The following is a 15,587-nucleotide window of genomic DNA, read 5'->3' on the forward strand; positions in this document are numbered from 1 at the left end:
CATAGAGACAATGCACTAGTGTTTATACTTCAACTATCTTATTATATTCCCATTACATCCCCCCCCCAAAAAAAAGAGAAAAAAATGATAGCACAAATATAAATAAAGGAATAGATGAATAAATACACTAAGTGGTATATAAACAATGAATTAATCAAATATCCCTTTGTTTATCAATTACTTAGAGCACCCAAATCCATTTCAAGTCCGAATGGTAGGTGGATCAAACGAAGCTGAAGGGAGAGTAGAGGTACTGCATGACGGATCCTGGGGAACTATCTGTGATGACTCGTGGGATCTGAGAGACGCTAGGGTGGTCTGTAGGATGCTGGGGTTTGGTGGAGCCTTGGAAGCCCCGGGGTCTGCACGGTTTGGTGAGGGATCTGGGACAATTCTCCTCGACGAACTCGGCTGTATTGGTTCAGAAAACAATCTTGCAGAATGTCCACACCGTGGGACTGAAGTGCATAACTGTGGACACGCCGAAGATGCAGGCGCTATTTGTTACACAGGAGGTAGTTGAGAAACTAAATGTTTAATAATAACCGCTTTGTTGGCGAAATTTCAAAATACACTTATTGATTAAGCTGTTAAAAAACAGGTTCTCTCAAATGTTAACTGCCGATCGTTCAACAGCTACTTTGCCTACTCTCAATTTGGTTTCATTCCATATGGTCTCAACTGCTATTTAGGCCATGTATTATTTCGTCTAATTTCACTATTTAGACATGTAAATTGTGTATTAAGTATTTGGCCAAGCACCATCCAGTCCATCTTGTTAAATAAATCTTCATGAAGCAAATTTTTTGTTTGACAAAGTAGACGAAATGGAAATTATACTTTTTTCTTCATTTTCAATTTCAATTTTTGCCGTGTATGTGAACACTACCATGGAAAAATGACTGGCGTAAGAGAATAGGGAACTTTCACAATTGCAACTGGGAGGGAGTCTGCAATGTGGTAAAAATCTATTGAGAAAGCAAGTCAAATCAGAACAGCCGAGAGATTTTTTGCAAAAGTTGTTGTACCGGACAGCAGATTCTGACCGGACGATTAATTGTTTTGATTCACCAATTGTCGACAGAGGCTGCTTGTCGTGAAGGGCTTTTTATAATAGATTCTCTGCGTTCCAGAAAGAGAAAAATCCCTATTATCAAAGTCTTTATACCAAATTTTGAATGGTTCTTTTTTTAATCAATTCTATTCTAAGTTACCATAGTTGGCTTCCTTGGCGATCCCAGTGAATAGCTGCAGTAAACATGCTAAGGCAATGGTGTGCGCTTTTAATGTTAATGTACAATTGCTACGATCATATACTCAAAGCTTCAACAATCGGGCTTTATTGCTTATTTATCGATTTCTTACATCCCTGATACTAATTTCTTCTTCAGATAAACAGCATCAATGTATGCCTATATAATAAAAAAGCGTTTTTATAAACTATGCATTTACACCAAGTGAATTGCGTCGTTAAACTAATTCAAACGATATCCCTTCCGAGTCTACTGCCTTGTTTTCTTTTCTTTCTTCTTCCTTTTTTTTTGGGGGGGGGTGCTTTCTTTCCTAACATTGTGTCTTTTCTTTTCAATAACTGGTTCGTTGCTTTCTTGCATTTTTTTTTGCATTTTTGACTATTGATTGCGAAGCTAGCTGCATCAGCGGACCCCTAATAAAGCGTCTGCGCCGTTGCATCACTAGACCGTTAGACTTGGCGGTGGAGGCAGTCAGTCTTGCGCTAAGCCCGAGTGATTGTGTGGTTTTCAGTCGGACGCAAAATAGTAAATATACATATATATATATATTCTACTCTGACGTCACGAACTATTTTGATCTCCGATGAATCTCATTTTTATGGTGATATCATGATTAGTCACGTGAAGGGCTCTCGACCAATCAAATAGCAACATATTTTCAGTAAGGCATACAATATATTATTTATAATATTTTTAGTCATTGGTGTTTTTGTCATTACGTTGTGACTTAAAGAAATTGCTTTTTTTTATTTACTTAAGAGCGCCCGAATCCATTACAAGTTCGCCTTACTGGTGGGTCTACCAATATTGAAGGCAGAGTAGAAGTCATGCATGATGGATCCTGGGGTACTATATGTGATAGTTATTGGGATCTCAGAGACGCCAGGGTGGTTTGTAGGATGCTGGGGTTCGATGGAGCCTTGGAAGCACTGAGATCTGCTCGGTTCGGTCAGGGATCTGGCCGTTCTCTTCTTTATGGCGTCGGGTGTGACGGAACAGAAGACAACCTAGCAGACTGTGTTCACGCAGGGTTCGGTCGTTACTCATGTAGCCATTCGAGGGATGCAGGAGCTATTTGTTACTCAGGAAGTACGTTCTAACCCACACAAACACACCCACACACTCACTCACCCAATCCCCATCCATCCATTGAAGCAGTAATAACGTAGCGTTCTTTAAGCTTATAAGGCGAACCATTGTGTGTAAACCATTGTTCTACCCTAACTCTTTTTTGTGAACTGAACGTTTGAGCGCCACCGCTTAAAGATTTATCACCCTAAATATTGTTCCAATAAAAAAGAAGAAAAAAAAATCAAGGGGCTGTAACCCATCTAAAGGAAAATACAGATTTTAGATATCCATGGAGATTAAGTGAAGTATCCAAAGTTTGCCTTCTGGAGAAAAACTTAAAGGATACGATTTACAAAACAAAACAAAAACAAGATACGTACATTAAAATGCGAGGGTTTTTTTTCTACGGTTATTGTTTATATGACATTACATTCATAGACATACTTTACACTTTAACTCTGCTTATGTATGTTAGATTGGTGGAAGCCAACAGCAAGCTTAGCCTTACAAAGTCAAACAAAGGATAAAATGAAGAATGGTGTTTGGTGGTTACCAGGTCCAAGGAACCACATCCATGTATCTTTTGAATGCTGTTGTTTTAAGTGAAAATTATGTGGTTTAATATCATCACATAAACTTAATAAACCTGCATGGTCTGTTTTTTCTCTTAATACTGTGATTATTTTTCACGCTTTTTCGCTTAGAAAATCCAGACCCGTTAGAGGTCCGCCTTGCCGGTGGATCAAACGAAGCTGAAGGCAGAGTAGAGGTCATGCATAACGGATCCTGGGGTACTATCTGTGATGTCTGGTGGGATCTGAGAGACGCCAGGGTGGTTTGTCGGATGATGGGGTTTGATGGAGTCTTGGGAGCACCGCGATCTGCAAGGTTTGGTCAAGGATCTGGTCGCGTTCTGCTGAAGTATGTCAACTGTGAAGGAACTGAAGACAATCTAGCAGACTGTGCTCATGCAGGGATTGGTTGTTATTCATGTCAACATGCAAGGGATGCAGGAGCCATTTGTTATTCTGAAGGTAGTGGGTAGACTTTGTTTACTTCTAATTAATTATCTTTTTATTTCCATTAAAACAATTTGTTTGTAACAGACACAAAAAGATCTTTGAACTGAAATGGTACTAATATATCATATTATAGTATGAATGTGGCTCTAGAAATGGTATTGATTATTTCATTGATAAGTGAGTAATACAAACATATTTCAACTCATTCTAGATTTGGACTGTTATCTTTATTTACCTCCATATAAACGAGAACTTGTTTGATTGTTCTTAATATGTATATTTTATCTTAGTAAGTTCACTTTCCAATCCATATGCCTTTGAACACTGTCAGGTGTTTACGTCAATGTCTACTTCAACGCTTTATATTTTGATATCCATTTTTTCATTCCTTCTATTCCTTCATCTTATATCATTTTCATCTACCTTGCCATTAAAAAAACTGTTTTGACGACTATTTACGCCCAATTTAAGTCACGAGTTAAGCCAAACCATTTAATTCATGATTTACCTGTAGTCAATTTATTGATGATTAATGTAAGGCTATCAGTTTCAAATTAAATTTCCCCTAAAAATTGTATGTGGTAAGTATGATGTGTCAGCTCGACAGATACATTGTACGCCTGATATAAATTATCTTTTGTTATTTTTCTCTATGATTTGAAAAATGGCAAAAAGAAGCTGCTGAAATCTGCTTTGAAACTGCTTTGATTTGAAAAATGTTAGTTTAAAAATAGTATTTTATATACTTGTAATATCCTACTTTTTCTTCATGTTTCGCCAAACATCTATAAATGCTTTTTTCTTCTTCTTCCAGTTCTTTCTAGTACTTCTAATTTCGAGACGAATCCGTGGACTTTGGTCCTAAGTACAGAACCAGAAGGGCTCACAACCGATATGGGCAACACTTCCCTGAACAGAAATCCTAACAAACTTGAAAATTTCAATCCCAATGAGCCTATAAATCTACCATCAAATAATGTCCATGGCAAACTTTTCCTTTTGCTCGTAATTTGCATTCCAGTCTCGAGTTTCATGGTTTTAGCAGCCTTTGTATTTGGCCTATGTCGAAGGCAGATGAAACGAGCGAAACAGAGTTCTGAAACTAGTACATACATGGATTTAATGCATTCCAATACTGTTGCCCGTCAGGACTTAACTTATCAAGATCTGAGTTCTCCACCGAAATTACCGGAACGCTGGTCAGCCGTTATTTCTCATCATAACAAACCGCAAATAGCCTCAGCAGAATATGAAAGTCCAACCGACGTCAGTCATGAATACACGGACCTAAACACCATTTTCGAGAAAAAATCAGTTTCTCAGGATGAATTTAATGATGATTATCTTTCAACAATTGCTAAAGATTCAGAGCCAAGGGTGTATATGGAGATAGGAACGAAAACAGTTGAAGCATGTTATGAAAATCGAATAAGGGCACAAAGAATAACAGAGAATAGTACACAGGATACTGCTCATAAATATATGGACATGAGGCCAATCGGACGAAGGATCTCAGAAATCCAAGACACAGGGTTAGACAGTTACCTTCGACCAACCCCTGCAAGCATGTCCAAGTCATGTTTGCACTTTCCAGAAGGAACACCTACCTCTGATGTGGCAGAAAATGGCAACATAACTGTTCAGGATAAAGCTCACAAGTACATGGATATGAATATTGTGTATCAGAAGCCTGCATATGGCTCAGGCTCAGATGTTGATGGCTACCTTCTTTCCGGTATCACGCCAGCAAACACTGACCAAGATATTGACGGATATCTTTTTCCAAGCTTTACATCCACCAAACGCAAAGTGATTCCGAATCAACGAAGCAATATGAACGGGTCAAGTCAACAGCAGAAGTAAATTAAATGTTAAAGGAACATCGCAATCCAGCGGACAAAATGGGAATCATGATTACATGGACATGGAATATGCTCGCCAAGATCCAAAAATTGTTCTAGCCCATGAGGGCTTGACGAGTCATTTCATTTTTTCCCACTTAAAAAAAATAGCGGTCTAATTGTATTTGAATATTGATGTGTTGTACATTGCAGTTATACAATTTATGTAGTACTTGGTTTAGTTTGTTTCATATATATTTAAAAATGAGGAAATGAATCAAATCTATGAAACCAAATATTAATCATATAGATTGATGGTTTTCCTTATTTGAATGTGGCATCTATACCATGTATGATAATGTGTTCCTGTAAATAGTTGTATCTACCCCTAATCCTACGGGTACCCATTCACTTCATCTAGGTCGAGTGCAGCACAATTGGGGTAAATTTCTTGCTGAACGAAAACAAGCTATGGCTGGGATTCGAATCCACGAAAGTCTTAACCACTAGACCACAGCGCGTCGCGACGCCCCCCCCCCAAGTAGTCACAAAACTTGAACTGGTTCTTGTTATAATTTTTTTGGCTCGGCGCATTCGCTTACGAAATGGAAAATTGTGATGATCTACGACAGCAATCAGTCTTGCACTGAGCAACATGATGTTGATTACCATAAACATTGCCATTTCTGTATAGCGTGGCGTATGGTTATCCTAACATTATACAGATGTAGGCCTCATTTATATTTTGGGGCGCCCATATTACATTTTATCAGGACATTCAGACTGCTTGCCGGTAGACAAATTTGCAAGAATATATCATATTCGGCAGAAATGAGATTATCATAATTAAGTAATTTGATATTTATACCAGACTTCTAGTTAGTGGAGAATCCAGAGGGGAACATCTGGTACGTGCCACCCCCCCTTGAAACCTAAAAATAAAAGTGGAAGGAAAGGGAGGGGGGAGAACAAGAGAAAAAAGAGGAGAAGGAAATGGGGGAAGGAAAGAAAGGGTAAGAAGTAGGGGATAAAAAAAGTAGGGGAAAGTGAAAGATACAAAAAAAATCAAGATGGAAAAATGAAGAACATGAATGAATCCCAAGTATCAGTTGTTATGTCAAAATATTGTGAATCTAAGAGCCTCAAAGTCCTTACCGCCTTTTCTATCAAATCAAATAAACCCCTCAAAAAAAGTTCCGCAACTCAAGTTTGAGTGCTAATAAATTTCTTAGTGTGCCATCATCATATGTAAAAGTGGTATCATTGGAAAGTATGATTATTCCTCTTTACGATCATGTGTCATTTGTAATGCTAGTGTTATCATGAAATACACAGACATGATAAATATGCAGCAATGTAAAAAATGAAATGTTGCAAAATTCGTTGCCATGTCATGTTTGAGTTCTGCAACTGAAACTGCAAGTTTGAGTGCTGATAAATTTCTTAATGTGCCATCATCATGTGTAAAAGTGGTATCTTTAGAAAGCATGATTATTCTTCTTTACAATCATGTGTCATTTGTAATGCTAGTGTTATCATGAAATACACAGACATGATAATACGCAGCAATGTTAGACATGAAATGTTGCAAAATGCGTCGTTTGCAATAGCGAATTTACAATTGTTTCGAAGATGGACCGAGTGCATTCACTGTCACCTGCATGGTGGAAATTCTATAGAAATGGAGACTCTTGTTGGAAATCAATGCATTTTGCAACATTTCACTTCTGACTTTTCTCGATGTTCAGGGTGATTGCATATTCCATGATTACATAATCACATCAAATGGCATGTCATTGTCATGATTGTAAAGAAGAATATTTCAGCTTTCTAATGATACCAGTTTCATTTTTTATACTTCATTAACCAAAAAGATATCATCCCCCAAAGCAGAGTTGCAAAACTTTTTTTGAGGGGTTTAGATTTTGAAATGAAGTGGAGATATATATGCGAACCCGAATCTGGAGGCACAGACCCATGGTTTCACAATTAATCAAAAACTGATAATGAAACAAAATCATTCAAATCATGACAAGAAATTATTTTCATGCAATCAAGTCTACTGCATTTGACTTTTGTAAAGTGGCTTTAAAGGCATTCCTATTGACTAAGTGGTAGCCGTCGAAACTGGAAGAGCTAACAACTGGAGTCTGCATTTTGTTTTGTAGTCATTTCGGCTTCATCGAGATTTCTCTTGACTTCGCCTACAATGCCAGAATGGGATCTGCAAACACGGACTGATATGTGTTTAATGCGGGGTTTAATGCAAATAAGGGTGATGTTTTATTGTTGTTGTTATTCTAGTAATAAGTAAGAATAATAAAAGCAATATTATGCTCATGCATAAATCATATAAAAATTGGTTCAAATGATATCCTAATTAATCTATATCAGTAAAATCGATCATTAAGTGCACATAATACTGAATTCGGTCATCTTTTTTTATGGGTACAGCGAACGAAAATTCAGGGATACATACTGCGTAGGTAGGTACACATATACTATAAATAGATAAACATTTCTGGTTTTAATTCCATTTGTTCACTTCCATTTCCAACGAATATAATAATGTCGTTTTGGGTCGTCCATCTGGATAAATAAGAGAATAATAAATGTATTGCACGAATGCATGCACTACTACACTCGACCTACAGATTAAACAAGGTAGCAATAAACGGAAATCATCAGTCCATGAACATGAGACTAGTACGAAATAATGTAGTTTAGTAGCCTTTTATTAAAATACGAGTAGTATCAATGTAGTCACTAATAGAGGTACACACAGTAAAACTACGCAAATATCAACAACAGAAACAAAACCTACTATTGTTTTTATGGCGTATTTAAAGCAAGGTAGAGTCCAGAATATTCCGTCAAATCCTTCCATCAGCAAAATTAATGTCTTTTATCAAGAATCACCTACCCCACATCCATTGACAATACACGAAGCAAACATAGAGTTCTTAGTTTTGAAGAAACAGATTTTTAATTTTTATTCATTAGGAAGGTGCCTATAACTAAATTATCGAAGTCTTAGTCAACACAACCTATTCTCTTATTGGTTGATCTTAAGTAATTTGAACAAAGTCCACATGCAAATTTGATCTTGATCGGTCATTGGCCATTTAGCGATTGGTTCCTAACCTATTTGTAACGGAGCCCTGGACATTTGACTTTCAAGCAAGGTAGAGTTTCGATAGAGTTTCAAAGTGGCGTGCATGTGTGTGTGAGGATTAGGGTGTGATGGTGTGTGCGTGTTGGAGTTGGTAATTTTCGAAGCCACTTGGTTGAGTAGTATACTTGGACACTCTTTTCAAATAACCGTAAGTTGAGTTGTTTAGATGTCTTTAATTACCGATATCATATTAGTGTACCATCAATCTATCAAACATTCTTGTTTGAATATTTAAAGTTCGACAAGAAACGCCAAGTTCTGCCTCCAAACATCATTTGGAGCAAATTAATGACTACATATTGATTACATGATAAAGAGCGAGTTTTCACCAAAATAGACTAATTACATTAATAATGGAACGTTGCAGTATTGTAATTTTTTTTTAAAGTTTAAAGGCAAAGTAGAGTATCTATTTCGGTGATGGAAATATTTAAAACTAACCATATATGCTTAGTTTAGTACTGTTCAACTGAATTCAATTTCAATGGAAACATGGTTCATTGATGTATGGAAATTGCTGAATAAAATATGTATAGATAGAATCTAAAGATACATAACTTTTCAAGTCCAAAACAACTCGGTAATAAATGCAAATAAATAGCTGATCGCCAATTTAATACCACATGTCTCTAAAAAAGTTATATATTACGCGTGATTTGTTGAGGTTCAAGAATGAGTTATTATCATAAAGTGCTGTAATATTTATATATATATATAAATAAATATATATATATATATATATATATATATATATATATATATACATATATATATATATATATATATATATATATATATATATATATATATATATATATACATATATATATATATATATATATATATATATATATATATATATATATATATATATATATATATATATATATATATATATATATATACAAAGTTTCGCAAAGATGTTGGGAAGAAACGACGGTAAGTTTAGGGGTAATGACCAGTAACAACGGTTTCCTATCTTTTTTGTATTATTATTATTCCACATGGATCATGTGGATAATAAAGTAACTCTAGGTTACTGTTGCGTATAAAGTTGTGATTTTAATGCGTTAAAAATGTGATTTTTCTTCAAATAACGAACATGCTGAATTAAATTGTATATAAAATTGTCATATCTTAATATACATTCTTCTCGAAAATAAAGATGCATGTCGGTACATTTCAAATACATATCGAGTAACAACTAATCAAAAAGGAAATAAATAAAAAATACGTGGACAATAATGTGTAGGTGGTTTTTCAAGTTATGACAAATCTATTTGTCTTGATTAACAAAAATGATTCAATTAATACATCGAATGATGCATTTTGAGGCAAGCTAAATTAGTTTATTAAAACTTGAAAAAGCCCTATGGGTAAAAAAAAATCGGTGAAAATGATTGTCTACGCAGTTTTCATCAGTGGAATAAATATTACAGTAGATCATGGATGACCATTTGTGGTGTTGCCTGGTGGCGTCTCAGTGATGCTAGGAGAGATAGGGGCCTTGGAAGAATAACAAGGTTTGGTCATGTATCTGGCTTTTTTCTTTTTGTCGAATGTTACGGATCAGAAGAGAGTCAACAGACTGTTACGATGTATCTGACGCAACAACTTATTGTAAACATGAATGGGATGTAGGTGTCATCTGCTACTCAGGATGTAGCCTATAATCCAGGCGGAGACTACAGTTAATTGTCTTTGGTGTTATGCTGAACGCAAGCGATACGTCTGATCTGGCAAAAAGTACGCATTGTGGCTACGTCTGATCTGGCAAAGACTACGCATTATGTCTGCGTTAGCAGTCACAATACGTAGTCTTCGCCAGATCAGACGTATCGCTTACGTTCAGCATAACTTCAAAGACAATAACTGCTGCCTCCCTCTAGATAATAGGCTACTCAAGAGGTAAAACAGTGTGTAAATAATGTCTGAGCTTTTGTACTCGTACACAATGCTTAGTTCCGGTCATGTTCGCTCATTTGGTTTACGTAGCAGACGATGCTAGCCTGCTAGTTTATACTATACGTACGCAGAGCCTACTGTAAATCAAAATCAATTCCGGACTCGATACTACTAAATATTTTCCTTTTCACTCTGCAGCCATATTATAAATATCATTACTCAAAGTTCAAGAACATTGTTACTTTCAACATGAAATGCGTTAGTTAATTTTGTTCGGACTGTATATTAATTGTTTCAAATGAAAAGGGTCTAGGAACGGAAACTGTTATACGTTAGTCATGAAACGTTGTACACAGAAATATGCCATGTTCTGCCTGTTCGATATCAAATTTCTGGAGAAAAATGAGATGTAACTATTATACCAGTCATAAAGTATTATACATCAACATACAGGTAACCTATTTAGCATTGAGATGACAATCAATCTCGACCTTTTTTACCCTTAGGGATATTACAGTGGGAAAACAAAGGTGCCAGTGTCTCGAAGATATGTGTTGTTTCGGATAGGTTTCCATAGCAAGAGTTGTGAACATGGACAATTTCAAATAAACAGCGAAACGTAAATAGTAAATTAATTGTAATAATATTTAAACTAAATTAATGCTAAATGATAGTAGTTGCAGTAAAACACCAATTTCGTGAGAAAGTCTGTAAAACCAAGGATAAGTATGACTATATCATCGTGGATCTAGATCTTGTACAGTTACATAAACTGAACTTTGTGAAATCATAAATTCTAACCTGAAATACGATCACACTGACGATCGCTAACACAGATAGGCACACGTCGGACAGTGTATTATTATTGCTGGAATAAAGACCCGACGGAGGTGACAGAATAGGCACTTATTTTGCTTATTTCTCAGCAATTACACAATTTCTTCCAGAGTCCTTTGGCACATATTTTTCATTCATACAAACAGACACTTGGGTGGTCATTATATTAGATTCTGTAAAAAATTATTTTGAGATCGTTACAAGAACTGGAATTTATCTTTAATGGAAATTAATATTTTTTTCATAATCCTATCAATTTGGTGTGTGATTGTTAATAATTATAAAGATATACCCGGACTATTGCGATATTACTCGTGAAAACGAATGCTCCCTGTATTGAAGCTGTGTGTGGACTTCGCAGATCCATTTAAAGTTCGTCTTATTGGTGGATCCAACGAGGATGAAGGCAGGGTAGAGGTTCATTACAATGGATCCTGGGGAACTATCTGTGATGCTTACTGGGATCTGAGCGACGCCAGGGTGGTTTGTACAATGCTGGGGTTTGATGGAGCCTTGGAAGCACCGAGATCCGCTAGGTTTGGTCAAGGATCTGGTCGAGTTCTTCTAACTTGGGTCGAATGCGATGGAACTGAGGACAACCTAGCTGACTGTATTCATCGAGGTATTGGAGATTGGAATTACTGCGGTCATCACAGGGATGCTGGTGCCGTCTGTTACTCAGGAGGTGTGTTCCCACAAAAATTTTAATTTCTCTTGGTGAATTTATTTTTTTAAAATCTACGAGTTCCCTTAAGAGAGAGTGAAAAGGGTGATACTTAAGGGAATTAAACTTATTTTTCAGACTAAATTCATTTGAACTATTCAATTTTTACCTTTATTCATTTCATTGTTTGGCGTTTATATTTCGATATTTTAGCAACTCCAGTGAATAGGAGTGAAGGCAGTTTATGACTATGATGAACATAGCTATAGACATAAAGATACCCATGACCTGTAGATGTCAAAGCTAAATTTCTCACTTGTTTAAGTCTTTAGCTATTTTGCCCTTATAGAGTTTAGTTTTTAAAATTTTTTTTAGATTAAATTTTTTGAGCACTGGTAATATGAATTGTGTGATCGATAATATTCTCATAGGAAATCAGAAATGTGGGCTTATCATTAATTCAACCAGTATCATTCATATTTCCGTGCAGCAAATCCACACCCATTACAAGTTCACCTTGCCGGTGGGTCTACCGATGTTAAAGGCAGAGTAGAAGTCATGCATTATGGATCCTGGGGTACTGTTTGTGATATCAACTGGGATCTCAGAGATGCCAGGGTGGTTTGTAGGATGCTGGGGTACGATGGAGCCTTGGAGGCACCGAGAACCGCTAGGTTTGGTCAAGGATCTGGTCGAGTCCTTCTAACTGTGGTCGGATGCGATGGCACAGAGGACAACCTAGCTGACTGTGCTCACGCAGGGATTGGAGATTGGAGTTATTGCGGTCATGGCAGGGATGCAGGTGCCGTCTGTTACTCAGGAGGTGTGTTCCCACGAAAAACTCTAAGAACAAATTTGAGATCTAACAAAAAATACTTTGAAATATTTATATTCTGTTCGTTCTATTTTAAATTTCTCTTTGTGACTTTATTCTTTAAAGTGTACGAGTCGTCTTAAGAGAGAATGAAAAGGGTGGATACTTAAGGGAATTAAAGTTTTTTTAGACAAAATTTATTCAACACCCAAATTTCTCATTAAAAGGGCTCTGATTTTGTTTCAGATTGCAGCTGTTTTGCCCTTATAAATTTTAGTTTAATGTTTATATTAAAAAAAAAATGTTCCGGTGTTTATTTCGAACGATTCAAGTTGGTTTTCATTCATTTTATATTTGAGGCGTTCATAGTAGGCCACTCACAAATCTGGTAATGAGAATGAAGACTAGACTATCTTTGAGTAAAACTTCATGCATAAAGATACACAAATGTATATCGAAGCCCACATTCTGTCCTCAAGAAGGCACTAGATCCATTTTGATTCATTTCAGGCCAAATAAATAGGAAAAATCTCTAAGCTTAATGCCTTTAGCACATATCCATGAAATATGTTATATCCATGCACTTCATTATCCCACCGGCGAAAAGAAAAGACAAGAAAAATAAATAAAAATAGTCGATGAGTGAAGTAATAACTACATACAAAACATATTAAAATAATTTGCGTTTTGTCCTTAAAGAACTATCCGTTATTTGAAAATGGCCATGACATAATTAGGATTCTCGAACGCCTTTCCTTCCATATACTCAGATCCCTTTCAAGTTCGTCTTATTGGTGGATATAACGATAATGAAGGCAGAGTAGAGGTTTATTACAATGGATCCTGGGGTACTATCTGTGATGATGACTGGGATCTGAGAGATGCAAGGGTGGTTTGTACAATGCTGGGGTATGATGGAGCCTTGGAAGCACCGAGATCCGCTAGGTTTGGTCAAGGATCTGGTCGAGTCCTTCTAACTTGGGTCGGATGCGATGGAACAGAAGACAACCTAGCTGACTGCTATCATCGAGGGGTCGGAGATTGGAGTTACTGCGGTCATGAAAAGGATGCAGGTGCCGTCTGTTACTCAGGAGGTGTGTTCCCACGAACATTTTAATTTCTCTTGGTGATTTTATTTTTTAAAATCTACGAGTTCCCTTAAGAGAGAGTGAAAAGGGTGATACTTAAGGGAATTAAACTTATTTTTCAGACTAAATTCATTTCAACTATTCAATTTTGGCCTTTATTCATTTCATTGTTTGGCGTTTATATTTCGCAACTCCAGTGAATAGGAGTGAAGGCAGTTTTTGACTATGATGAACATAGCTATAGACATAAAGATATCCATGACCTGTAGATGTCAAAGCTAAATTTCTCACTTCTTTAAGTTTTGAGCTATTTTGCCCTTATAGAGTTTAGTTTTTAAAAAGATTTTTTTAGATTATATCTTTTGAGCACCGGTAATATGAATTGTGTGATCGATAATATTCTCATAGGAAATCGGAAAATGTGGGCTTATCATTAATTCAACCAGTATCATTCATATTTCCGTGCAGCAAATCCACACCCATTACAAGTTCACCTTGCCGGTGGGTCTACCGAGGTTCTATTCTATTCGTTATATTTTAAATTTCTCTTTGTGACTTTATTCTTTAAAATGTCCGAGTCGTCTTAAGAGAGAATGAAAAGGTGGGATACGTAAGGGAATTAAAGTTCTTTTTTAGACAAAGTTTATTCAACGCCCAATTTCTCAGGGCTCTAATTTTGTTTAGGATTGCAGCTATTTTGCCCTCATAAATTTTAGTTTAAAATCTTTTGAGTAATAAAAATTGTGTGATAATATTCTCATAGGAGATTAGAAAATGTGGGCTTATCATTAATTCAACCAGTATCATTCATATTTCCTTGCAGCAAATCCACACCCATTACAAGTTCGCCTTGCCGGTGGGTCTACCGATGTTGAAGGCAGAGTAGAAGTCATGCATGATGGATCAAGGGGTACTGTTTGTGATATCAACTGGGATGTCAGAGACGCAAGAGTGGTTTGTAGGATGATGGGGTTTGATGGAGCCTTGGAGGCACCGAGATACGCAAGGTTTGGTCAAGGATCTGGTCGCGTTCTGTTAATGTATGTCAACTGTGAAGGAACTGAAGACAATCTAGCAGACTGTGCTCATGCAGGGATAGATCGTTACCCATGTAGCCATTCAAGAGATGCAGGAGCCATTTGTTACTCTGAAGGTAGTGGTAGACTTTGTTTACTTCTAATTAATTACCTCTCCATTAAAACAATTTGTTTGTAACAGACACCAAAAGTTCTTTGAACTGAAATGGTACTAATATATCATATCATGTTATTATCATTACTAATTGAATGTGGCTCTAGAAATGGTATTGATTAATTCGTTAATAAGTGAGTAATACAAACATATTTCAACTCTTTCTAGATTAGGACTGTTTTCTTTATTTACCTCCATAAAAACGAGAACTTGTTTGATTGTTCTTTATATGGATATTTTATCTTAGTAAGTTCACTTTCCCCATATGCCTTTTAACACTGTCAGGTGTTTACGTCAATGTCTACTTCAACGCTTTATATTTTGAAAAACATTTTTTCATTCCTTCTATTCCTTCATCTTATATCATTTTCATCTACCTTACCAGTAAAAAAACTGTTTTGACGACTATTTACGCCCAATTTAAGTCACGAGCTAAGCCAATCCATTTAATTCACGATTTACCTGTAGTCAATTTATTGATGATTAATGTAAGGCTACCAGTTTCAAATTAAATTTCCCCTAAAAATTGTAAGTATGTGGTAAGTATGATGTGTCAGCTCCACAGATACATTGTACGCCTGATATAAATTATCTTTTGTTATTTTTCTCTATGATTTGAAAAATGGCAAAAAGAAGCTGCTGAAAACTGCTTTGAAACTGCTTTGATTTGAAAAATGTTAGTTTAAAAATAGTATTTTATATACTTGTAATATACTACCCTTTCTT

The 15,587-nt window shown here is 36.1% G+C and overlaps 1 pseudogene; it reads left to right on the top strand.

Annotated features, from left to right (window-relative positions):
• LOC121424133 overlaps nt 1-15,587 on the top strand; it is a 45,883-nt pseudogene that overhangs the window by 2,639 nt on the left and 27,657 nt on the right.

Source organism: Lytechinus variegatus, chromosome 11 (genome assembly GCF_018143015.1).
Source record: "Lytechinus variegatus isolate NC3 chromosome 11, Lvar_3.0, whole genome shotgun sequence".
Classification (NCBI taxonomy): domain Eukaryota; kingdom Metazoa; phylum Echinodermata; class Echinoidea; order Temnopleuroida; family Toxopneustidae; genus Lytechinus; species Lytechinus variegatus.